At 39.5% G+C, this 25,862-nt stretch overlaps 1 protein-coding gene across 14 annotated transcripts in view; it reads left to right on the forward strand.

The window, feature by feature from the left end:
• Positions 1-25,862, forward strand: part of LOC140489255 (activating transcription factor 7-interacting protein 1-like) — a 184,702-nt gene that overhangs the window by 44,602 nt on the left and 114,238 nt on the right. The window contains exon 1 of one of the 14 annotated variants that reach the window (XM_072588609.1): positions 2,238-2,359. The exons of 12 other annotated variants lie outside the window; for them this stretch is intronic. The gene's annotated coding sequence lies outside the window, so the exon portion shown is untranslated. Of the gene's footprint in view, positions 1-2,237; positions 2,360-14,069; positions 14,164-25,862 lie in introns of those variants that run through there. One more of the 14 variants, XM_072588610.1, reaches the window with a different exon arrangement.

The following is a 25,862-nucleotide window of genomic DNA, read 5'->3' on the forward strand; positions in this document are numbered from 1 at the left end:
TTTCCTCCTATTTTTTCAGAGAATGAGTCTACTGATGCAAAATTTGGAGGTGTTGGACTGGCATGGACAAAGTCAGAAGTTACACAATACCAGGTTGTAATCCAACAGGTTTATTTGAAACCACAAGCTTTCAGTGCTGCTTCAGATGAAGTCTGACTCCTGATGGAGTAGCACTCCAAAAGCTTGTGATTTCAAATAAGTCTGTTGGACTATGATATGCTGTTACGACTTCTGACTTTGATGTAAAATACTGACTTAAAAGGATAATTTAGATACTTAGGTCACCAAAAGTAGAGAAAAAAACATCAATTCATGTGTCTGTTTATCAAAGGTCTTTGTGCTATATTAAGTGGGAGCACATGTTTTATCACTAATGAAACAAAAAGCAATGTGAAGAAAGTCTCTTGTGTTGCTTGAATTGTTTCACTGATTTGTTGACTATAGAAAGAATTCCCTGTGATTTGACTTGCATAGCTAATGCAGACTCACTTGCCGACCAAATTGGCATGGTTTGAAAATGATGGATTGCTGTACTGCTGGCAGGAGACTGGAATGCATAAAAGATGTGAACAAAGGAAAATAAATTGTTTTTTTTTTCAATTTAACTTTTTTTTCCTGTAAAATATGGACCGGAGTGTTGCTGGATAAAGATCTTGAAGTGAGATTTGTGGTTCCTTGAAATTAGAGTCACAGGTAGATAGGATTGTGAAGATGACATTTGGTGTGCTTGCCTTTTATTGTTCAGTGCATTGAGTACAGGCATTGGGAGGTAATGTTGTGGCTGTACAGGATCTGTTTAGGCCACTTTTGGAATACTGTGTGCAATTCTGGTCTTGCTGAAGGATGTTGTCAAACTTGAAAGGGTTCAGGAAGGATGTTGCCAGGGTTGGAGGGCTTGAGCTGAAGGGAGAAGTTGAATAGGCTGGGGCTATTTTCCTTGGAATGTCAGATGCTGAGGGGTGATGATCTACAGAGACTTACAAAATCATGAGGAGCATGGTTAGGGGAAATAGCCAAGGTCGTTTCTCCAGGGTGAAAATACTAGAGGGCACGGGTTTAGGATGAGAGGGGAAAAGACCTAAGGGGCAACTTTTTCATGCAGAGTGTGGTGTGTGTATGGTATGAACTGCCAGAAGAAATGGTGGAGGCTGGTACAATTACAATATTTAATAAGTATCGGGTATGTGAATAGAACAGGGTTTAGAGCGATATGGGCCAAATGCTGGCAAATGGGACTAAATTTATTTAGGATATCTGGTCAGCATGGATGAGTTGGACCAAAAGATCGGTTTTTGTACTGTACGACTGAGTATGTGGCCTAATGTAATCCCGTTCCTATATCAGTGGAAGTAAATTGAGACACAGTATGGCTCTACCTTCATCTTTATTTCGAGTCCTGGAGGGAGAGCAATCACCTGTGTACACAAAAACTTAAGTTCTCGATCTTCTCTCGAACAGCAGATTCTTGAGGAATTATATAGTCACTTACAGGGAGCTGCATCCAAATAAGGCAACCTCAATATTGATTGGGTGACTGTTCCAATCAGCGAGCATCAGCAGTAAAGATTAAGTCATCTGGCATTACACAATAGATGTTCCTCACCTCATTAACTGGCATTACACAATGGATGTTCTTCACCTCTTTAAACCACTACTCGCACCTCCTTGTTTATTGCAGGTTCTTATCTGGTCAAAGTCATGCTAGTTGAGCCTTTGTCAAGTAACCCGAAACTTAAATCTTTCTCTACCTGCTCATATCTTCTACACTTTTTCACCACTCTTGGTTTTCCTGGCTTGAGTTCCCATCCTAGATACATTTGCTGTGAACCAGCAGCTGCTTACATTCAGTAATGCGCATGAGTGCTTGCCAACATAATTGCTGTTGATGTTTTGACTTGATAGTGGAAAAACACATCTCATCCAAACTGTGCTTGGATGCTATCTATTCAGAAGTATCTTCTTTTAATATTAAATTGAAATGTGAATTGTAAAGATCGATGTCTCAACAAGTGAAGGATTTGAAATGCCGCATCTTACTGTTTTGTTGGCTTTAAGCTGCTAACCATTCAAGGACTCTAATCCTGAAAGTGTTTCCATTGAATTTGTTTTGAGCTCCAAATATTTTAAGATTGTTAACTACCTCAGTTTGCTTCTGTTAATTATAATGGTCAATGGGACAGTCTTCATAGACACCAATTTTCTTGTGCTCTTCAATTTCTGCTTTGCTACATTTACAGATAGATGGAGCAAGAAATGATAGCATAGAAACCATCTCATTGAGAAATCTGGGAAGAACTACAGACTTTGACTCAATTCTCCTACCTAGTTGAGTGAAGATATAGAATCCAAATGGGTGGAGGTAAGAAATAAAATGAGAAAGACAACTTGTCGGAGTTGCAGTGTGCTGGAGCAGGAAATAATGAGGGCTCGTTTAAAAAAACAATACATTAATCATGGTGACTCCAGTCTTGCTGATTTTGAGAGTCAGATTGGTTGGGGTAGGCACAAAGAATTTTATGTAGTTGGAACTGTTTCCTGGAACAATATATTGGGAATCCAGCCAGCGCTCAGCAGTTTGAATCTGATGATGTGAAATGACAAGGTTTAAAACTGTCAGAAAAAGATCACCGAGGAAGCAGGAGCCATATCATAGTAGGATTTAACCAGTTTGAGAGGGACGAGCTTGGGTTGGAAACCTAAAATTTCACGCATGTACTTTTGGGATAACCTAGTGTAATACCATCAGGATCAGAGCTTAGTCATAATTAACACTATATAATAATGATTTGTCTTATGGACTAGGCTAGACGCCTCAACATTTCGAGAAGGTAGCCCAGGCCCTAACTTTGCTAATTGTTTTAAGCAGGTGTAAAGTGGATATTCCAGGAGAAATGTGACTCCAACTTCTTAATTTTAGTCAAAACAGAATTTATTTACAAGATTACTGAATCAAACACCCATAACAGAAAACATACCAAATAACCTCTCTGAAAACCCAGCAAATCATCCCAATTTAATGATGCTGTTCCAAATACTTCCATCAAAAGGTAAAATCAAACACCGGTTCTTACTGGATAGAAGTCAGAGAGAGAGAGTGTACCAGCCTGGACCAGCTTCTTCCACACGACTGCTAAAAACCAAACCAAACTAGATAAAAGCAGAGCTGGGAGAACTGGCCACACCTTCTGTTGTACAAGTGGGTTTTTTTTTCAAAAACTTCAAAGCCAGTTTCCTGAGGCAGTTAGCTACAATCAAACTGGCCCTAAAACCCTTCAACTTAGACTTTGCGGAGTCTGTGTCTTTAACAACCTCTCTGGGAGGGGGAGCCAAGGACAGCATAACCTTGTTAAAGGAGCAGCTTTGTCACAGTTGGATGAGGAAAGTGAACATACTATAGCAAAGTTTGCAGATGACAAATGGGTGGGAAGGCAAGTGATACGGCTGACTAACAGGATGTAGATAGGTTAAGGGAGTGGCCAAAAACTCGGCAGATGGGATATACTGATGGCTAATGAAGTTATGTACTAAAGACAGGAGGAATAGAGACAAACACTTTAATGTCTGAAAGACTTTGGAAAGCAACAGCACAGAGGGGTTTGGGAGTCCTTGTCAAAGAAGAGTTTGCATCTAAGTTCAGCAGTTAATGGGGAATGTTGGCCTATTTCAAAGGAAATAAGAGTATAAAAATTTGAGAAGTCTTGCTAAAACTATACAATGCAGTGGCTAGACTATAACTGGAATATAATCCATTTTTGGGCATTTTAAGGAAATATGTACTGGCATTGGAGGCAATCCAGAGAAGGCTCATTGTGTTGATCCTTAGTATGGAACTGTGCACTGTCTTGAGAGATGGAAATGTTTGGGCTTGTACTCATTGGCGTTTTGGAGGCTGAGAGGTGACCTTACTGAAACATGAAGGATTCTTGGGAGACGTGCTCTCCCTCATCTCCCTCTTTTTCTCTCCTCTTTTCTCTCCTCTCTTCCCCCCCCCCCCCCCCCCCCCCCCCACCCCCGAAAAAAAAACCATGGAAGGGTTGTAAGACCTGATTCAGATAATTGTCCCCTTCGGATGCAAACATTAGTATTTGATTATGTAGCTATAGATCCATTCTCAAAGATCCATCCTACCCTGGCAATGTTTTTACACAACCTCTGCCATTAGGAAGAAGATACAGAAGCCTGAACATGCACCAGCTGGTTTCGTAACAGTTTCTACCCTACTGTTGTTAGAATACTGAATGGACTCTCAAATTCTTAACATTCGTCTGTACTTGTGTTTTTTGTTTTTGCTGCTGTTTACTTATTATTTACTATCTATGCTACTTAACTGTGATATGCCTATATTGCTTGCAAGACAAAGCTTTTCACTGCCTCAGTACATGTGACAATAACTACAATTCAGTTCCATTCTATAGACAGTAATTCAGCATGTACTCCACAAGGGGTATAGTATGATCTTTTGATAGTTTGTCCCTGATGGATCTCCATTCTTTCCTGTTGCCAGTAAACAATTTGTGAAGTGCATATGTAAACGTAACTAAAATGTTTGTGGTATAAATCCTAAATACAAACAGGCTATTCAGCTCAACCACTCCACAGCATCTTTGCTTTCACCCTGACCCTCCCCACCTGTTTCTGTTACATAAATATCCCTTTTTTTTTCCTGTCATTTGCTTGTTTAGCTTTCACTTAAATGCATTCATATAATGGATTTACTCAATGCAATTAAATGAGTTCACTGTTCTTGCCACTCTAAATATTGGCTTAAAGGAACTCTGTAGCAGCCTGCAGATTAAGCTCCAAGTCTTTAAGACAACTGATGGGACCGCACTAGTTGAGCAGTTACAAGTATATGCACAAGTAGGATAGGCATTCCTTTACAAAGCCTTGTAGTTTTGGACCTTCCAGTCAGAGGCAGATGACTAAAATCTTTAATGCAGCCATGTTCTTGAGTCCCACATCTTAAATTGATTGCCTACACACCCTAATTGGTGACTTAATAGGTTGTGTAGGCATGAAGGTCCATGACAAAGATCTCCAAGAGCAAAATGAAGTCTCAGCTGGCTGAGCGAAGAACCAATAGTGCAATGCAATTTAGATTCCCTACAGTGTGGAAACAAGCCCTTCGGCCTAATAAGTCCACATCGACCCTCTGAAGAGTCACCCATCCAGACCCATTTCCCTCTGACTAATGCACCTAACACTATGGGCAATTTAGCATGGCCAATTCACCTGATCTGCACATCGTTGGACTGTGGGAGGAAACCGGAGCACACTGAAGAAGCGCACGCAGGCACTGGGAAAATGTGCAAACTCCACACAGACAATTGCCCAAGGCTGGAATAGAACCTGGGTCCCTAGTACAGTGAGGCAGCAGTGCTAATCACTGAGCCACCTTGCCGCCCAAATTAAAAACCGCATATTCCCAAGAATAGGTGGAATTATAACCAAGATGTAACAACTGGCAGGGAATTCCATTATTAGGCTCCGATTTGTGCACAGCATGCTGGGACAAAGGAACGGAGCCTTTTGGCCTGTGATAGTGACCGTGTCTCCCTTTTTTAGAGCAAGGAAGAGGGGTCTGACTGTTGAAACTATAGAGGCATCACCATGATCTTTTATTGTAGGTTAAATCTTGGCCAGAACTAAAAGCCATTTTTCAGACCTGACTTAGAGACTCCACTGTCTATAATAGTATTAACCCAGCAGAACATCGGGAACAGTTCAATTCTGTTTTGCAAGAAACAGTTGCACAATTGATTTGATTTCAACAAGATGAAACCAAGTTTGTGTTAATGCAAATAAAGTGGCACCACTATCACTGCTAATTAGAGAATTGATCTCTCCATTGCAATGACAATTACTTTAAACCATAATCTGTGAACTCATGATGTGGCATACATTTAACTCTGCCATGCAAGTCAACAAATCAGCCTAACTGAATATGGAGATGAGAGCATGACAGGAGCAGTTGGGGCATATCTAAAAATGAAGTGCCAAGAAACAAACGACAGCACAGGATGACTGAAAGCAGCATATGATGGACTTAAATGAATTTCACAACCAACGAATCAGATTAAGAGTTGTAGTACAGGTGGTTTGGCTATAATGTGATTGAAGAATTTAGATTATTTGTAAAACTCGAACTTTCCTTACCTCTGTTATAACTGGCCCCATTAGTTTATATGGTGCTGTTATAATGCGATTTTTCTTATAATGCGGGGTCACTTGGGAACCGGACTATCTTGTTATATCAGAACCAACTGTAATGTTGCATCCAGATGATTATTGAACAACTAACGCAAAGTGGGCGGCACAGTGGTTAGCACTGCTGCTTCACCGCGCCAGAGATCCCGGGTTCAATTCCTGCCTCAGGCGTCTGTCTGTCTGTCTTTTGCATATTCTCCCCGTGTCTGCATGGGTTCCCTCCTGGTGCTCCGGTTTCCTCCCACAGTCCAAAAATGTGCAGGTTAGGTGAATTGGCCATACTAAATCGCACCTACCATTAGGTGTAGGGGAATAGGTTTGGGTGGGTTGCGTATTGGTGTGGACTTGTTGGGCTGAAGGGCCTGTTTACACACTAAGTAATCTCTTCTAATGAGAAGGAACACTGTTGGATCCTCCCATCTTCAATGAACAGCATCCAGCATGTCAGTGCAATTTAAAAAACAACCTCCAGTATTTGCGGCCATCTTCAAGCAGAAGTGCTGAGTGGCTTGTTGAACTTTCCTTGTCCTAAGGTACCTTGGATCGCAAGTGCCAGTCTTCATTCAGTTTCATGCACGCAATAATGGATCAATGGTGGAAGGTACTGAACACAAAAGGCTATTGACCCTGACAGCAACCCATTTTTAGTACTGAAGAGTCAGTTATACATCCTGTCCAACTCCTCCACACCAACCAGACATCCCAACCTGACCTAATCCCATTTGTCAGGATTTGGCCCATATTCTTCTAACACCCTTTCTCCTCTTATCCAGATGCCTTTTTAAATATTGTAATTGTACCAGCTTCAATGATTCCTCTGGCAGCTCATTCCCTACACACCACCCTCTGCCTGAAAGCGTTACTTCTCCGGTCCTTTTTTTTAAATCTTCTCCTCTCACCTTAAACCTATGCCCTCTAGTTTTGGACCCTGAACTACCTGTGACCCTAACCAAGCTTTTTAATTAATCTTTTTAAATTTCAGGGTCTGGCCAGGAGACATGCAAAAGCAGAGCTCAATTATGACCTAATTCTGGCAATGCTTATTTTGCTCTGATCCATTGTTGATGATAACTCGGTATAATTGTCATTCTTTTCTTTTTGTTTTACTTTTTGATTTCGGTTTTTCCTTTTTTTTAGAAAGTACCTTGTACCTTGTTTCAGGGTTTGGATTGCCATTCTTTTGATAGCTGTACTATTGATGCTTTGATAAATGAACTTAAGTTTTGAGTTAGTTTTAACAGTTGAAAACTGCTATTACCAGAACAACTTTCACAAAATGTTCCAGAGATCTTGTTCAATGATGAACATTGAGAACTGAGCATTCTCTAGCAACATCTTCAAAAAATAGTCTGTTCAGTGTTATCCTGATTAACTTGCTGAAAATGTTTTGAGCTTTGGAAGATGATCTTGTAAGAGGGTGATATAATATTGGCATTACATATCAACAAACTTTTTGCAAAGCATCTTTTTGAAGAGTAAGAGTACAACTTGGATTAAATTCTAAACCTTGCAGTCATCTCTGAAATATTTTAAGACATATAATCATTTGGGGGAAGGGGGGGGGGGGGGGTTCCCTTATTAAATATTGTGATTTAACCCCTCAAATATCTCCAGCTGTTATAATTGGCCAATTTCACTAACTTGCATATGTACTTAACATGTCTTGTAACCACCAATGTCTAAAACTGGAATTCCAGTATCAGCTTGGTCTCCTTATCAAGATTTCAAATGGTATCTCAAGTAACTGTTGGTTACTGAATCCTGCATGGCACAGTCCTAGACTAAATCTTTGGTTACTTTGTTCACAGAATTTTGACTAATGTGCAACATGTGTCAGCATTGCATCTTAAATGAGCGAAGAGCAAGTCAGCAAAGGATAATATGCTATTTCAGGTTTGATAGAAATTCCTCAGCAATGGCAGTCGTTCAAAATCAAATCAGTGGAGAAGACCAGTTTTGGAACTTAAGAATTATTTTACTATTGAACAATACCTTGCCAAACTAGTGACCCGACATATTTTCTAAAGCTAGCTTTTTTTGTGTATCAAAAATGCTGGATATCTAGTTCCTCCAATCTAGCTTCAATGTTAAAGCAGTAATTGTGACTCCACTGAACCTTAAGGTTGTAGTTCAAGTCCCAATTCAGAACCTGAGTGCATATCATCAAGATTGATGTTCCAGTCCATTATTGAGGTGCTGATTTTTGTTTTTGAGTGAGATGTTAAACCATGGTACTGCCTACTCTTTTTAAGGTGTCACAGAATCCGATCTGCATCCGTGTCACTCAAGAGCAACCACCTAACTATATGGATTATCTAACGATGAAAAAAAATCCCATGCTCATCCTTTGAAGGAGAGATGCCTGACTAATTTATCCATCAGCCAACATAGTACTTACTAATCGTTAGTACATTTTGAACAAAGTCCTGCTTTTCGTAGTTGGTTTTTTGTTGTTTTCGCAAATGGTAAATGTGGCAGGATGCACTTGTGCAGTGCAGTTTCAACTTGTTTTCTTTCAATTTTCTTTAAACCTATGGATGAATGAAGATTAACCCCCACAACATTGGCAAATAGGTGGACAGCAAATTTTGCAAGACAAACAAATTTGTGAAAGACAGGCATAACTGTTTGATTTTGAGAGTTTGAGAGCTAGCTGTATACAAATTCACTGTTTTCTATGTTGAAACAGTGTCTTTCAAATTAAAATTGGTTCATATGCTCTAAATTGCTTTGGGCATTCAGTAGTTGTGAAAACTGCAATATAAATGAAAAGTATTTTTAAAGAGTTGGTTTTCCTTTTATTTCCGGTTACCATTAGTTAGAGCTTTCTGTATCTAGCAGCTGAACTATTTAAAGCTTTCCACTGGAGCCAGACAGCACCCGCCTATTAGGACCTGGATCATGATGACTAAAGCTTGAGTTTGCAGAACCAGAAGGACATACTTTCTAATTGGATTGAAGACTGGTCCTAGTTGTAGAAGGATAATATTCAAAACCAGAATACTTGCCTTTTTTTTTCCCCCCCTCTATCCATCAAACAAAATTTATTGCTGTCAAAGATTCTCCCTTTTTTTTCTGAAAGAATGTTATTCTTTGAAACTGCATGACTATTCTGGCTATGACTGAAACTTAGCAAAGTTAAAAGATTGTACTTGCATAGTTACTTTTGTTTCAATTTTCTTTCTCTAATATGCACAAATTTTAATTAGCAATAATAGCACACTTCAATGAAACTGGTTGACCAGCTCATGTAGAGATTACCATTTGACCATTTTGAAATTTGATTAATCATGTTTCAAGGAACACTTGGGTCAAACTAGCAACTTCCAACATTCCCAGAGGAAGGCAAGATGCAGTGTAACTGTACAGGTTCTCCTAAGCAGCTACTACTGAATGTGTATACCGATTATCTCATTGGACTCTTCAGTCATGGTAGGACCTTCAGAAGACATAATTGTGTATAATTTAGACACGATTGAATAATTAAGTGCTATATCTCAACATGAAAATGGACATTTTGTCCTAATCTCTCATGACTGAAACTTGGCACGAGAAGGGGGCTGCTTCCTCCTGCCCTACATCTGACCCATAACCCTCATACCCTCCAAACCTGTGTGCTCCTGAACTCCCCTTGTGGCCCTTTTTGTAGTCTTGGGCTAACCTATGCCTGTCAACTTATTTCCCTAACACTTGCAGACCAACTTGTCTATTATCTGCCCTTTGGCAAAAAATGCATTTAGCAAAACAGTTATGATTCTCACGTACTGTCTGTTTCCAGTCCAGAAGAAAGCACTTTGCTCCCTTTTGATTTTAAGGGGAAACTTTGTTTTTGAAGGCTATAGTCTAGCAGCAGAGAACTCTAACTTTTAGCTTCAGACAGCAGAAACAACCTCAATTAACTGAAAGCAAAACTAAAAGCCTTCCTGGGTCTGACCCTGCTCACCCATCATTCTTTAGCACATTTTGGAAAAACTGAATACCCAAGGAGAACTCAGTTGCTTACTGACTGCCAGTTTGAAGGAGACATTTTGGCACCACTTTAACAAAATCCCTCTGCAAGAAAAACCGGGCAGAACACCTTAAAGGTACAGTACTGTCACACTTGAATAATGTTGCAGCTTTGCTTATATAGGCAAATGGTAGGTATTCCATCATATTCCTGATTTGTACCTTGGAGATGATGGACAGCGATTGGGGAGATGGTAGGTGGAATTGTTCCCTACACCAGGAAACTCTGTTTGACCCACTTTAGTAGCTGTAGTGTTTACATGGTTGGTCCAGTTCAGTTTCTGGCCCCTGGTAATCACCCAGGATTTTGATTTGTGGGAGGTTCAGCGATTAGCTATACCATTGTGTACCAGGGGACAATGATTAGATTCTTCCATGCTTTGACTGCTCACTTTCTAGCTCTCAGTAAATGAATGTTACTTGCTACTATCAGCCCAAGCCTGGATGCTGCATTTGGACATGGTCTACCATTCTGAGAATGGTACTGAAGATCCATCTCTTCACATTTCACTTCATACCTTTATGATGGTGGAAAGATCATTCATAAAGGAGCTGAAAATGGTTGGGCCTTGTACACTACCCTGAGGAATTTCTGCCGTGATCTCCTTGGGATATGAATGTGTGATCTATGGTGACCGCAACCAGATTTCTCTGCTAGATATGACTGCAACCAGCAGCAATTTCTACTGACAGCAGTTTTGTTTGGGCTTCTTGATGCCACAGTCTGCTTAAGCTGCCTTGATTTTGGCAACCAGAACTGGAATATAGAACCATTTGGACATGGTAGATGAAAAGGGGTTAACAAGGTTTTGAGGAATTGGAAGTCTAAATATAATAGGAGCTATGACTTGCCTAATTACCAAAAAGTCAAGTAACTTTGGAAAGGAAGCCAAAATTTTCTTAGAGATCCAGTTTATTGTTGGTTTTAGTTCTGAAAGAAATGGAATGCAATAGGCTGAAAGTTGCCTAGCATTGCTCTTCTGAACTTGGTTTCTGTTTCTCCTTCTCACTACCTGGATATGCCTGTGGAAGGAAAAGATGTCCGAAAGCTTGCAATAAGTAACTCTTCCCCTCCTTCCTAATTACTTCCAAACCCTGAAAGCTGAACTGTTTCTACTTGACCCAGGTGGATTGCCTACTCAATATTTCTGGTTGAAGATAAATACAAATGCTTCACCATTTAACAGTCACTAGTGGTATTGATTTATTGTTTGAGACAATAATTAAGACTCTTGCAAAAGCTAATTATTGTGTAAGAACATACAGCGAGTGGTTGTGCCAGATTAATTGGTTAAAAGGTAAAGTCTGATAGGTATTTTTTTAATCTACAATGGGACAATACTATAAGCTAGTCTCTGTATCTGGTGTGGTTGTGTTGACTCTTTATTTGATCAAACAAATGTCAATTTATTAGAAAAACCTTCCTTTCAAATAGCTCTGAACCTTATTCTTGGTAAATCATAGTCCAAAAGAAACGTTTTTGGATTTTGTGGATTGCTGATGCTAATGGTAAGTCACAAGGCTGTGTTAAATGTGAAGCAATTTCTACTGAATTTTAAATCTGAAGAAACCAGTTCTTGGCTAGAACTCCCTTTCATTCCTCCTATTAGTATTTTGAAATAGGAAACCTGGATTGAAGTGAGTGTTTATCTATTAACTATGACCATTTACTCTGCAGCTGCTCATGGTGTACCTAATGAAAGGCTGTAACTTTTGAATTGTCTGTATCTCTAAAGTAGCATCTCCAACTGACTTGGGGAGAATTATAAAGAACGATGTAGTAGATCCAAGTCCCCCAATGATTATGAATTGTTCACCTTGGATATTAAATTGAATACATAGGATATGTAACTTCATTCATACTCCTTGAGCTTTTGCATTTGTGAGCAGAATTTTATTCTGTAGTATTCTTCACAGCTCTTAGTAACAAAACATTAGCAGGAGTTGGTAGGTTGGATTGAATTGAATTAGCTTTATTATCATGTACTCATTTGAATACAGAGGAACCATGGTTATCCGAAGGACATGGGCGGGCAGTGTTTTGTTCAGTTAATCGAATTCCGGATAATCGCATGCTGGATAACAGGTTAGCCGAGCATTGGGACCTTGCGGTCTTGCCAGATAATTTGATATTCAAGTAATCGAATGCCAGATAATTTGAGGTTCCTCTGTACAGTGAAAAGTTAACAGTTCACCACATTGAGGTTCAAAGGCATCTAGGTAAAGATTCTTACCAAAAAAACTCAAAGCAAAATTAGCAAATTAAAGAAATAAAAACTCCAGAGAATTAGTCTTTCCTACCTAGTCCACTTTTTGGCATAGAGCTTCCAGTAACTGAGAGACCTCCAATGCCTTGCTGCTGCCTGCACTGGCCTCTCCAATGTAGGAGTTGCCACACATCTTAGGCGCTGTCTCTTCGTCACTAGACCTACCTCACTGACTCCACTGAACTGGCGCTCACCCTGCAATCAAGAGTCCCCAGCTCTGCTTCTCCACTGCTTCACCAATGACCAGAAGAACTTGCTCCAGGCCTACTGCCACCAGGAGTCCCTGCTCTGCTGCCAGGCTGCCATTGTGCCCAGAGACTTGCTTTGGCTGCAAATGTCATGTTGGTACCACCATCCTGTCACCCTAGAGGAGCTTTTTTGCTACTGCCACACGAACGCCAGAAGGATGTCCTTGCTGTCGCCGTTGCCTCTAGATCTGGCAGTTGCTCACTTTTTAATGCAATTGACGATATGGTCAATTTTTTATAGTCTATATATACATTTAATCATAATTAGATATTTTTATTTTCTATTTGTTGGACCACTGACTAGCTTGTCTGCACAATCATATCAAAATCCATAGCCTTATTTTTGTAGTTAACACTGTGTGGTGCTGCATCCTAATTTGATTTAAGTCAGGAGAAACAGCTCCTTCTAAGAAGTAGCTAGTTTTTTTTTGTGTTCATGCAAGTCCATTCATCAAGTAGTTTTGATAGTTACATCATGAATGACCTTGAGGCACCCAAGGAAAGTGTGTGGCTAGTGGTTTCTTAAACAGCAATGAGTGGTAATGATTGGGGAATCTTTTAAATGTTACAACAATCCAAACTAGGAATTTCAGGGCAAAGGATGGTTAATACATGAAAGAACAACAAGAAATTGGAGATCCTGGCCAATTACTTTGTTGCTTTTTAGTTTCTGCTTGCCTGACCCCTCCCCAAATCAAAGCACTTAAGTATACAAATGTCATCTATATTGATGTGGTTGAGCAGAAATGGCGAGGAAGGCTGCATGTGTATTTGATAGTCGTTTTGAGCTGCATCCATGGGTAACTTAATGTCACAAGGGAAGTATGATGAACAGGTGTGGCATCAGCTGTTATTTCGGCAAATATGGTCTGACTTGGGTCATATTTAAAGACTTGTCACCTCAAAATTTCCCAGTAAATTAGAGAGCTGTTGCGTCCAGAATAACCTGTGCAGCTTATCTATCCCAGTGCAAAGATATGCAGCAGTTTCTAATTACGTTAATTGATTTAACATATCTTTTACTAAAGCATGGACAAAGGTGTGTTTTAGTATACCAGCTTGAGGTTTTTATTCTTGTGATTGGCTCTTTAAAATATAAACAATTTATATAACTGGCTTAAGCTATCAAATTCTGATGGTCTTCAGATTTCCAGCAATCAGTCTTTTTTTTCCCCCTCACCCTCCTTTCATGACCATAGAATCACCTCCTTTGCCCCTCAGTTGCCAGGCAAACTTTGCAGGGCTCGCTGCTGATTGCTCAGCTCTGAGCAGCTCCTTTTTTATTGGCAGTTGCAAGCATGATTATGCAGACCTATCAGGCAGCAGGTATGTATCCCTCCCCCACACAGTGCAGTGACTTCAAAGAAGGTGAGGTTTTTTCCTGCCGTTGCTGAGACTGACTTACAAAATGGCTGCAGGGGGCTCCCTCATGGGTATGTCCAGTTTTTTACACTTGTTTTTCCACAATACAGAAATTTCTTTTACAGTTAATTTATGGCACATTTTGCCAACTACATTTGTCAAAAAAAAATGTACACAATCTAGGGAATCTATTTTTGACATGATGGCATTTTCCACGCTTCTGGATTTAGAGCTTTGTGACTAGCTATATCCAGTTAAATAACTAACAAACAGCAATTTTATTAGTTCAAACAGTAAAGTATTGGTTATTATTTCTTAGTTGATCCCCATTTTAAAGTAAGTTCATTGTGTGCAGCAAACAAGGCTTGAAAAGTGAAGAATATGTATGATGCATCATGGGAAGGATGATCCTGATTTAATTGGGACCAATTTTTAATTAATTCATGATTAAAAGGATGTTGGAGAGAAGTGGGAGCAAACTCTCAACATGGTAGTTTGGAAAAACTGGCAGATAAGTAGCCTGATTGGCCAGAGGTAATATCCACTAAGTTTGTTTCCAGTTACCTCCTCATTGCAAACATGTGTTTTTATTCTGACTTGACTTGAAGGAAATATATTGGTTCATATAAACAACAGCTTTCTGTCTGAACTAACTTTTAAAATAGTACTGAGTTAAAATGTTTTCTCTTTATTTGAGAAATTAACCATGCTTTGATTGAAAAGCCCTTCAGTGGCAGACCTTTCATAATCTCAACACCAAGACAAGAAACAATGCTTGGACTTTCTTTCTGCTAAAATTTAAGTAATATAGCTTAGTTGTTTGTTTTTTCTATTAAAAATTCAATTGAATGCTTTGCGAATCATGAAAATGCTCAAGTACTCAAGATAGCTCAGCTCATCTTTACAACGAATTGCACAGATTGTTGTTGACTGCAGTAAAAAAATTACCATAAATTGACCAGAAGGTAGATCTTGTTTATAGATGCAGCAGGCCTGCTCGTGTCTGTACTGGAGGGCAAATGGGTAGTCATTGTTTTATTACTTCCCTTTTTATCTTCAGATTACAAAACTAAACTTAGACACTATATACAGATTGCAGAATATATTTTCCCATTTTTAACAGCATATTTCAGTTATGTCAGGATTAGTGTTATGGAAATAATCCATGCCACATGTCCTTTTGTTCCATTCAAGGGCAGAAAACTCATTTCCTGTTTGCTTAAGTCACATCAAGGGGAAGACCTGTACAAATGCTGGTGATTCTGAAACATTTGAAACGGTGAATGGCAATCAGTACATTGTGGCGAGCATGGCTTGAAAGCTCTGCATATTCTGCAGCATTTTTTTTACATCAAAAAAATCTCCATCAAATCAGTGTGCTGAAAATCATTTTGCTTTTTCTCCATCTGTAGTTTTAACAAAAATGGGAGGTGGTTGATGTATTACTGCAATATTTCTCAAAGTAATGGAGACCTTATTAATGACAGTGAATGCGTAAAACAAATTTTTAGTTTGAAAGAAAATTTGATTTTATATAAGAGAAATCATGACAGGCCTACTTATAGAAGACAACTTTGGGTTCCCTTTCTAAAAATGTGATGTGTGTTCACTCTCATCCTGCTCAAAACAGTTTTCTCTATGTACAGGGTATTTGAATAAAGAAAATACTCCGTACCGAGTTAAGTATTACAGATGTGATTTTTAAAGATTTTTGAAGAATAACTACCATGTAGCTAATGAGCACAGGTGCCCTCTGGTGTTGTACTGAAGGTGGTCAACCAAAGGACGTACAGGCTTAGCACACTGATTAAGAGGAAATGACCTTTCAAAAATTTAAACTTGGTATGTAATTATAATAGCAATAGTTATAATCCCACTTTGCATTCTGTAGTTAAAGCTGAAATATTTTCATCTGAATTTGAATCTGTAATATGTGGGAAAGGTGGGGCCAGAAAAGAATTCAGATTATTTGGTTAATTTTGCACACTTTTTTTTTGTGCTATTTAAAATGCTTTTTTTAAACACTATATTGGCATATTAGCAATTTATCCAATCTATTGGCTGTAAAACAATGCTCCAAATGATGGGGTTGTACATTTGTTCTTTCTGGTGCATACAAATGAGTGTTTATTGCACACACCAAGATAAACTACTTGGGTTGCATTCCATCAATGTACTTTTCTCATGAGAAACTAGTGGGAAAGTTAGCTGGCAAGATTAAGAAATGTTCAAGAGTGCAAAGTTCACATAGGAGTAGAAGAAAAGATTTTGTTGAGTGATCATCTTAATGAGGCACTTTAGCGGACAGAAACTGAGGGCTGGATTTGAATACTTGGATTATAAACCTCAGATTGTTGAGTGACATGAAGGGATGCAGACATTTCAATGGTAGATTCCAAATTCGCATGAGGTCTGAAACCAGGAAGCACTGGTTGATATACAGAAATAAACCTCGTTTTGGAAGTCATTAAAATTTTGCTTCTTTTTGGTGCAGGGTTGGTAATTTTAGACCCCAATTAGCTTTGGCTGTAACAAAGTAGATGCTTGACTCCTCCAGTTTTTGGAATTTACTTCTCTGCTTTACTTAAGAAGCAAGGACAATGTAGAAATAGTGAGATGCTGCAAAGAACTTAAAAACCAAGGGTTCATCCAAATAATTTTGCTGTGTTTGAAACTTGCTTGCTTTGTTTTCTGCTTGTATCAGAAGTGTTGCATTCTTCTGATACACCGGTCATAAGCATCTTACAACTGCAAAATAAGTTGCTAGTACAATCCAGTAAAAAATGTTAGCATGGTAGAAAAGAAATTTTGAGATGGAAAAAAATCTGTTTGCCATATTCTGTTAGATATAGAACATTGTCAATTAACAATGCATAGTGTGAAAGATTTTATCAACCAGTGTTCATATGCATTCTAACTGCAAAATCTGCTTCAGTAGTATGTTTTATGATGTCTGCTCACTTAAATGGAAGTGGCAAGTTATCTGGGTTTATGTTGTGTATTTTGAAGCCTAGCGGTTAATGAGGCAATAGTGGCTGAGCAAATATTTGGGAAAACAGGCCAGCAATAGCAAAGCACAAGTCATTCCTTTGTTTATTCAGGCTCCACCTCTTTCCGGTGGCCAGTGTTCTCATGCCTCATATGAAGTGACTCACTGACACTCGATTCCTGAAAAACACACTGGATCGTGAAAAATAACAGTATGACAAAGGATCCATTGTATCATATTTATCATATTTTGCAACAGTGACAGGCTGTTAAACAGGCCATGAAAACCTGTGGTAGCCTGTTTTTGGGTGTGATTTTTGGGGGCAAGTCTTTCTTCAGCCAAACCTTTATCTTTCTCGCTGCAATGTCTAACATACAGAATCAAATGCATCTTTGGAAAATTCTAGAAGCACTTATTGGTGTACTAACACTCAGCCTTGCTGCTGCTCCCTGTTGGTGCACAAGAGAATATCTGCTAATGTGCAGTTAGATTTTTCACTTTGTAGTTACTTCATACACCATTTACTTCCACCCCATTTTTGGACATCCTGATTTGTAATCCAGCATGATGAGTTTAAGTGCTCTTTAAAAAAATACACTTGTATTAACTTTGCTTCATTTTTCCATGTTTCCTTGAGATTCTTTGCATAAATTGTCAATGGCTGGCATTGTAATGAGTGCAGTAGACCTTTTTTTGTAGTGTCTGTGATTAAGTATAATATGGGATAGTGCTTTGTTTTTCCATAACTCAAGACCTAAATAGCCATTTTATAGGTAAAACAAAAAGTTATCTAAGCAAATGCTTTAAGGTATTCAACGGCACTGTGTTGGCACGTTTTGTGCAGTGAATCTGTTGCTTCACCTACCTTGGAGATGAAAGTATATTTTCACACTGTATGGTGCCATTGTAATTGTTTTGCAACTTATTTCCTATATATGTAATGAACTTAAAACCTGATTTTAAAAAATGTCACTGCTGACTTAATATTATATCAAACATTCTGCATTCCTGATGAAGGGCTTTTGCCCGAAATGTCAATTTTCCTGCTCCTCTGATGCTGCCTGACATGTGCTTTTCCAGCACCACTCTAATCTTGACTCTGATCTCCAGCATCTGCAGTACCCACCTCTGCCCACTTCTGCAAAATGTCCATTGTAAAGCCCAGCTTGTTTATAGCTTAATTTCTAACTGTAGAACGACATACAACATTTTTTGGAATTTCAATTCAAAGCAAAGTGTTTAAGTTCGAGGGTAATATTGCAACACTTCTTCTAAATTCAGTTTAAGTGCACTAATCACACAAACCCTTCCTGTCTGCTTCTGTTAAGTGTGGATGATTTTTTTCCTTTTCTACACAGTACAATTATTAATCAGTGTTTCCGATACATGCTGCCAGCTCAGTTTGATGATAATTCTTTCATGTGGTTTTGTTTTTAATACTGTTTTGTGCTGTATTAGGGTCTTGCCCTTTTTTCTGATTTTGGAGGGATTTTTGGATGTAGATGTATTAACTCTGAAGGCAATGATTCGATGTCCACCCACCTCCAATCATTTTGAGGAAATGATCATGACAAAGCTGTAGGAAGTTGATGACATCCTCCGTATTTTAATCTGTTTTGCATCTCGACTATCAAAAAGGGTTTGACCAGGATCTGTATGACAAGGGAGAGGCAGTGGCATAGTGGAGATGTCACTGGATAGGTAATCCAGAGGCCCAGGCTAATGCTTTGCGGTCATGGGTTGAAATGGCAGCTGGTGGAATTTTGTCTTCAAATAACATAAATTGGAATTAAAATCCAGTTTCTAATAGTTGAAACTATAATCTGGTTGACTGATGTCATCTGGGAAAGAAATCTAACATTACCTGATTTGTCCTATGTGATAACAGATCCCACAGTAATGTAGCTGATTCTTAAACTTTAATATGGCCAAGCAAGCCCAGCAACTCTGTCAAACTGCTGTGAAGTCTTGAAGGAATGGAACTGCATGGGCCAGTTGCCATTCATCTAGGCATGGGGAATGATGGCAAACACAGTCTTGTAAATCTTTTTATTTTCCCTTTTTTTAATAACCAATTTTGGGATTGTGCCAAAATAGTGAGCTGGCCAACACCTAGTTGAGCAACAGTCTGATATAATCATTAATGAGCAAATCATTATCAATGAGCAAAATGTCTCGACACCATCATCCCCATCCCTGTATATGGCCTTTCCCAAGCCAGGACTGATCCAGAGATGGCAGCACAATGGTATACAGTCAGGGAATGGTCATACGGATCCTTCCTTAGGAGCTCCTTAGTTCACTTGATGAAGGAGCAATGTGATTTCAAATAAACCTGTTGGACTATAAGCTGGTGTCATGATTTCTGACCTTACCCCCCCTTCCCAGTTCAACATTGACGCCACCACATGAAATCTATTTCGAAGAAGTGTTGAGGGTGACAAGGGCACAGAATGTGCTCTGGATAGGGTACTCTATTTCATCAAAGTTGCATGGTAGTACTACTACTACTGAACTGGATGAGTCCTAAAGGATATAGCTGCTGTGCTGGGTTCAAGGAAGCAACATGAGGGGAAAACCTACTTGTGATTCCATTATCTCCAACCTATCTGTCAGATTCATCAGTCCAAGCCAGTGTTTAGTAGGAGTAACCACTACACTGACCTTGTGGAGACTTCTGTCTTTACATTAAGAACCTGAACGTTTATTGTGTGGCATTATCACTTCTGAATGGGATAGATTTCAAAGGAGTCAAGCGATACTGTTGAGGCTAAAACTCAGTTACTTCTATGACAGACAGAAATAGTATCTGATAGAGCGAAAAGATCATATCCATTAGTTGTGTGATCAAAGTTCTGCAGTCCTGCTACATTCAATTATGAAAGTGGACAGTAAAACCACTAATGAGAGCAAGGTTCCATAAATATCATTCCAATGATGCAGGAGTCCAGTAAAACCATATCCCCAGCAGTCTAAAAAATTGCCCAGATGTGTCCTAGCCCCCCACAAAGGAAAATTCCAACACTGACTTACTATTTTAATTGAGTAAAATGATGGTTAGAGTTGTTGACATTGACATTGTTGTCAAATCATGCTTACTTAGTAATAACTAGCTCAGTGGTGTAAAATTTGTAGTTTTACCATTGCCCTGCTGCCACTCAGTCTGAAATCATTACAGCTTTGGTCCACACGGCTGAAAGAATGAATTGAAGAGATGGTTAGTGTGATTCCCTTGACATCAAGGAAGCATTTTAGTGTGACATCAAGAAACACTCTAGCAAGATCGAAGAGCTTCACAAATGATTCCCTTCGACTGATTTGAAGTCATACCTTGCACAAAGGAAGCTAGTGTGGTTGGAGGTCAATCATTTCCGTCCCCAGGCATTGCTGTAAGAGATCTTGGGGTAAACTCCTAACCTCCTTCAGGTTCCACATTGAATGACTGTCCCCTCATCATTGGGTCAAAAATAGAGATGTCTGCTGATTTGATGAATGAATGGCATTCAGAATTGCTGAGATACTGAAGCTGTTCATGTTTTATAGCAGTAAGACTGGATGTTTGGGCTTGGACTGTTAAGTAATATTCATGCCACAGAAGTGCCAGGCAATGACCATCTCCAGGAGAGAATCTAACCATCCCCTTTTTGATGTTCAATGGTGTTACCACTGCTGAATCTCTCCCTCAATGTCCCAGAGTTTATTCAAAAATGGAGGGAAATAGCAGGCAACAACTACTGGCCAGTTAGTTTACATCTGTCACATGGAAAAATCATAGATATTTATTAAAAATGTTCTAACAGAGCACTTGGATAAGTCCAAGGTAATCCTGCAGAGCCAACATAGTTTTGTCAAAGAGAAATGTTTAATTTAATAGTGCTTTTTAGATAAAGGAGAACCAATTGATGTATTGCATTTAGACTTCCAGGACACATTTGATACGATGCCACATCAAAGATTATTGTTGAGGTTGAAGAAAAAAGCTTGTCATGACTGACTCTCTATGAATAGAGTATCATTTTGGCATGCATAGAGGTTGCTTCCTGATAACAGGTCAAATAATAGGAATGAGAGTTTTTTTTCAGGCTGGCATGGTGCCATGGGTCAGTGCTGGGCCTCAACTCTTCAATTTCTTCAAAGTCTTTATGTATATTTTAAGGTTTGGTAGCTGAATTTGTGGATTCAAAACAAATAGGAAAATGAGTTGTGGAGAGGATATAACATTTTGTAGGCTTCTTAAGCGAGTGGCAAAGATCTGGTAAGTGGAGCACAATGTGGATAGTATGGAATTGTCCATTTTTGGCAGAGACTAGAAAGCAGCACACAGTATTGTCCAAATTGTGAGAAGTCGAGCTCTGAGACGCAGACAGATCTGGGGTATGATTAGATTGGATGACTTAGTATGGAAACAGGCCCTTCGGCCCAACAAGTCCACGCTGACCCTCTGGAGAGTAACCCACCCAGACCCACTTCCCTCTAACTAACACACCTAACACTATGGGCAATTTAGCATGGCCAATCTACTTGACCTGCACATGTTTTTGGACTGTGGGATGAAAACTGACCACCCGGAGGAAACCCATGCAGACTCTGGGAGAATGTCTGTCTGTGTCTGTGTGGAGTCTGCACAGTCTCCCAAGGCTGGAATCGAACCTGGGACCCTGGTGCTGTGAGGCAGCAGTGCTAAGGTATGTCCTGCTGTACAAATTGTGCAGCTACAGCAAACAATTAAGAAAGCTAACAATTTTATTTGTTGCAAGGGGAATTAAATGCAGGTGTGGAGATGTTGTGCTTCAGTTATCCAGGGCACTAGTAAGTCCAAATCTGGAGAATTGTGTACAGTACTGGTCACTAAGGATGAAAGGATGTTAATATTGAGTCATAGAGATGTACAGCACGGAAACAGACCCTTTGTCCTTGCTGACCAGATATCCCAACCTAATCTGGTCCTATTTGCCAGAGCTTAGCTTGCTTCCCTATACAACCCTTCCTATGCAGATGCCTTCTAGATGTTGCAATTGTACCCTTGTACCAGCCTCCACCACATCCTCTGGTAGCTCATTCCATACATGCAATACCCTCTGTGAAAAAAGGTGCTCCTTGGGTCTCTTTTTAGATCTTTCCCCTCTCACCCTACCTCTTAAACTGCAGTTATTAGTCCTACCTTGTCCCTTTTTTTTATTCTCTGCTTTGTCCCGGCTTGTCCTGAGTGTTCTGCCTCACTACTCTTCTCAGCTGTACCAGTTTCAGATTGATCTTTCCTCCGTATCTCCCTGCGCAGCTGTACCAAATTTTCCTGCGAGTATATTAGTCACCTTCCAATTAAGGTGCAGTTGATTCTTGTACAGGTCACTTGTACCCCAGAAGAGATTCCAATGATCCAAAAATGTGAATCCTTCTCCTGTACACCAACTCTTCAGCCGCCCATTCATCTGCTCTATTCTCCTATTCCTTCCCTCATTAGCTTGTAGCCATGGGAGTAATCCAAATATTACTACTCTAGAGGACCTCCTTTTTAAATTCCTGCCTAACTTGTATTCTCCCTTCCTGTGTTGTTTGTATCGATGTGTACAATGACTTCCTGCTGGGCCCTCTCCCCTATTTGAGAATATTCTTCACCCTCTGAGGCATCCTTGACCCTGGCACCAGGGTAGCAACACATCATTCTGATTTTTCGCTGTTTGTCGCAGAAACGTTTGTGCCCCTGACTAGAGAGTCCCTTTACACAAGACAATTGGTTGCTTGGAACTTGATGTGCCACTCATTACCTTAGAGCCATCTTGATACCAGAAACTTGGCTGTTCGTGCTACGTTGCCCTGAAAGTCCATCACCCCCTACATTTTCCAAAACTGCATACTTGTTTGAAATGGGGATAGCATGTTGGAAGCATATCAGTGAAGGTTTACTAGATTTAATAATTGGAAAGAGCGATAACCGCTTTATAAAGAAAGATAGACTGGGCCTGTAGCCTGTGGCTTGTACAGACTTAATGAAAAGCTATGATCTTGAAGCAATTTAGTGGATTTTTGAAAGGTTGTTTCCTCTTCTGGGAGAATCTAGAACTGAGGGGTCATGGTGTAAAAAAAAAAAGTTGGCACCCAATTAAAACTGACATAAGGATCTATTTTTACTCTGTTAAATAACTTAGGAATTCCCTTCTTCAAAAGGCATTGGATGCAGAACTTTTAAGGCAAAGGCAGATTCTTAATTACCATGGGGATGGAAGATTTATCTGAGATATGCTGGAATGTTGAGTTCAGGCTAAAATCAGATCAGCTATGATCTTATTGAACGATGAAGTAGGCTTGAAGGGCTGAATGAAAAGACGCTTTTAAAAAAAATTCTTTGCTTTTATGTGCAGTATGGTTCAGTTCCTGATCAGTGAGTACAATGGTTACAAGAGCAAATCCAAAACTGGAAATTCTGTGACAAGTAACCTGCCATTTGACTTTCCAAACCATCTCCACCATTTTACAGGTACAAATCTTGAGTTTTGGAATGCACTCAACTTGCCTGCAAAGCATACAACTCGAAGCTTCATACCCTCCAAGATAAAACCGCTGGTTTCATTGACAATCCATCCACCATTTTTTTAACATGTGATTCTCTCCATCACTGTGCAGGTGGACTGTGGCAAGTTACCAAGGGTCCTGACAACACCACATTCCAAACCTGGATCTCTACCAATTTAGAAGGACCATGACAGCAGATACATGGGTGTGCCACTACCCAAGGGGCTGGCTTGGATCAGAGGTGCCGTCCCATAGCCACTCCATAAATTGAAAAATGTGCTGGAAAAACACAGCAGGCCAGGCGGCATCCAAGGAGCAGGAGAATCGACATTTCGGGCATAAGCCCTTCTTCAGGAATCTACTCTCCTGCTCCTCGGATGCTGCCTGGCCTGCTGTGTTTTTCCAGCACCACATTTTTAACTCTGGTCTCCAGCATCTGCAGTGCTCACTTTTTCTCCCACTCCATAAATGCAGATTACTGTGGAGGGAACAAAAGATGAACTTTGTCCTAACCTTGTCTCAAGTATTTCTTTGTATAATTTTTGTTTAAAAATTGGCACTGAATAGAGGCAACCTATACTCATTTCACTGTATTTTCATAAATACAAGTGACAATATATTGCAGTTCTGTCCTACTCTTTAGAGTTCCCCTTCAAACTATAAACCATCTTATCTTGGGATTAATTCACTGTTCCCTCATTGTTGCAGGGTATATATCTTGGAACTCCTCTCCTAGCAGCAGTGTAGGTGTAATTACATCACAGACTGCAGTGATTCAAACAGGTGATGATTAACTCACCTACATTAATATGTAGCTAATATGTTAGCCTAGCCAGTGATGCCTCTGTGCCATAAAATTATAACCACTCTAGATCACCCCTGCGATGGACTAAGGCACTGTCTAACAACTAACAAATATCCTATTTGAGGAGTTGTCTGAGTAGGGGTAGATGCAGTTCCAAATGGAGGACTATGTATCTGTTTGGAGATCCATCCTGCTCCTAACTTGCAACCTAAATTTTAAAACTCCAATATAAAGTTTACTATTTAACAGTCCATATCCTTCCAGGAGGGACAGTTGTAACATATGAACAGCCTCCTGTGGCGATGCTCTCCTTTTTCAACATGTTGCCCTTGGTTGTTTCATGAGGTTGTAAAGACACATGCTCCAAAATGTCTAGGTTTTCATGGGTTTTAGGGCCAGCCTGCTTATAGCTAACGGATACTGCCTCCAGTACAAAGCTTTAAAGTTTTTTTAAAAATTATTGTACAATGAAAGAGGAGTGGCCAGTTCTCCCAGCTCGGCTTTTCTCTGGTTTGATTTGGTTTTGGCAGTCAGGCACAGTTTGAAGCTGCTGGACCCAAAAAAAGCACAGCACAATAGCACATGAAATTGAGTGCATATTAGTGCTGGATCAAGAGGAAATAAGCACATAAAATTTAACTATGTTGAAATAGCCTGGATGAAACTAAATAGGCGTTCGCTTTTTCAGCATTACATATTGAAGTTGTGTAGAGTTGCAAAGTGTTAAATTAAAACCGGATAATACAGTTTGACCATAACTTCCTCCAATTGTATTATGACCAACTGAGGCCCCAGCTGCCTGCAGTAATAACTGACAATACATCGAGAAGACATTGTGAAGATAAAAGCCATGCAGTTGATTCCTTATTGGGCCAGACTACAGTGTTTTGGGAATGAAAAGGAGGACTTTTGAAATTTGAAATGAAAAGTATATAGTATTTGAATATTGGAATTTTAAATTTAATAACCAGTGTTAGGAGGCACTTCATTTCATGCAAATGATGTGAGATTGACTTCCAGAAAATCTTGGGACCATTTTATAGCTTGCAGTGGAATAAATTTAGGATTATTCTCGGTGGATGGGGTTGAATGGCCTTTCTCGTCTAAACTTAGTTTGTGATTATACTGAACTTTCTATGTACAGGCTTTAACGATTGAATATGGGTCAGTTTGCCATATTTTCAGGACACGTTTTGTCAAATTATTAATCCTCTTCCATAAATGACCTCCGTAGAATTCCTAACATACTTGATTTATATTGTTTTGCTTCCAATTCCTGCCAGTGTTTGAAAAGCTACAATACAGTAAAAAAGTAAAAGCTTTCTGGTGGAATAAGGAGCATATATGTAATTTTGATTTAGAGGCAATGTTCTTGCAGATCAGGCAGTTGCTCTGCCTGAGAGTTTGTTTGCCTTTTTCTACTGCTGTTAAACTTTTTAAATAGTGTAACCGCTTGGTTTGGAACA

The sequence above is a fragment of the Chiloscyllium punctatum genome, chromosome 18 (assembly GCF_047496795.1).
Source record: "Chiloscyllium punctatum isolate Juve2018m chromosome 18, sChiPun1.3, whole genome shotgun sequence".
In the NCBI taxonomy this organism is placed as follows: domain Eukaryota; kingdom Metazoa; phylum Chordata; class Chondrichthyes; order Orectolobiformes; family Hemiscylliidae; genus Chiloscyllium; species Chiloscyllium punctatum.